Raw genomic sequence first — 1,773 nt, 5'->3', positions numbered from 1 at the left:
AGTGAGGGCAAGGGACTCTGAGATGTCATCCTCAGGCATGGGGCTAGCTTCCACATGTATGTGGATGACACCCAATTCTATTCCTCTGCCTCCACACCTCAGGCGCTGACAGCATCATTATTCATGGATGCACCCCCCAGAATCTTGGCATCTTGTTTGACCCTCAACTGACCTTCCAACTCTACATCTGTGTCCAGACCCATTCAGCTCTACCCACTTCCGCAACATTTCCCGCCTCTGCCACAACATCTCCCCTCAGTCCGCTGAAACCTTCATCCATACTTTTATCACATCCTGTCTTGACTACACCATTTCTCTGCTTGTTGGACTTCCCAACTCTTCCCCCCACAAGCTGCAGACAACAACAAATTACCATTCAGAACTTTGCACCTTGTGTCCTCTCCGGCACCAGGCTCCATGAGCCGATCACCCCCATCCTCGCCCGGCTCCACTGGCTCCCCATCCCCTAGAAGATAGAGTTCAAGACCTTCGTCCTCACTTTTAAATCCCCTCACGACCTTGAATCTCTCTCCCTCTGTGACCTTCTGAATCCTTACCAAGCCACCTGCTCCCTTTGCTCAGCAGGCACTGGCCTGCTCCACAGCCACCGAACTGCCAGTCCCACCATCAGCATCGGCTCTTCAGCCTTTCTGCTTTCACCCTCTGGAACTCCACCCTTCACTTCGCCCCTTTCCTCCCCTCCTTTAAGGTCTGTATCAAGTCCTTCCCCTTTTACTGCGCCTTTGGTCATCCCTCCCACCCCAATTTGGCCCCACCCCTTCCGAATCCACCCCCAGTTTGGGTGCAAACCCTTCATTGTCCAGCACCTTGGGACCTCTATACAGGCTGATATTAGCAATGACACCGCTATCGATCCTGATTTGATAACAACTTTCAAGCGAGGAGTAGAAAGATATTTGAGGAGGACAAATTTGCAGGGGTATGGGGAGAGAGTGGGGGAGTGGGATTAATTTGGACAGCTCTTTCAAAGAGTCAGCACAGACACAATGGGCCGAATGGCCTCCTTTTGTACTGTATTATTCTATGATACCTCTATTAGCAGTGACACTTCTATTTGCTGATATTAGCAATGGCACTCTGAAAGGTACTGTATGAATGTTGTTGTTGCTGTGTGTGTGGCTGAGGGTCTGGGCAGCCCGAGGGGAGTGATTCCGTTGGGAGCTTTGCCATGTTGCCAGTGACAGGCACTGGATCACACATAAGAATTATTATTATTGAGTGACTGTTTCAGGCAAGCTGAGCAGTAAACTCCACAGCAGGCGTATGGTGAAGGTCTGGTTATCAGGAGCTTGTTGGCTAGGAAAACAACAACCTCCTGGATCTTTACCCTCACGTGGAGAGGCTGTGGGGAGGAGAGGGTGGTGGTAGGGGCGTGTTTCTGACTGGTTCCTTGATGTGGTCAGTCTCGGGCTGGGCGGCAGTGATGGGCCTGACCTGGGCGCTCACCTCACACAGTGTGTTCAGCTCTCATCACAGCTGGTGCGTAATGATGGTGGCCAGTGAGGGGCAATGTTACACAATGAGATATTGACTAAACTGAGGGTAAACACAGATTGAATGTCTGATGTTGAGTTATATTTAACCCGGGTTACTCATTAGCTTCCCAACCGGTCTCACTCCCATCTGAGTGCCCCACTCCCTCCCACCCAGGCTGTCCCCTGATGAGGTGGATGCTGGGCTGTGGATCGGGTTGTTGAGCTGTTGATGTGGCAGCGCTGGGTCAGCCTGATACCCACGTGGCCACATCTGCTG

This window comes from Callorhinchus milii, unplaced genomic scaffold, assembly GCF_018977255.1.
Source record: "Callorhinchus milii isolate IMCB2004 unplaced genomic scaffold, IMCB_Cmil_1.0 Scaffold17, whole genome shotgun sequence".
In the NCBI taxonomy this organism is placed as follows: Eukaryota; Metazoa; Chordata; class Chondrichthyes; order Chimaeriformes; family Callorhinchidae; genus Callorhinchus; species Callorhinchus milii.
Note: the sequence above shows the minus strand (reverse complement) of the source record.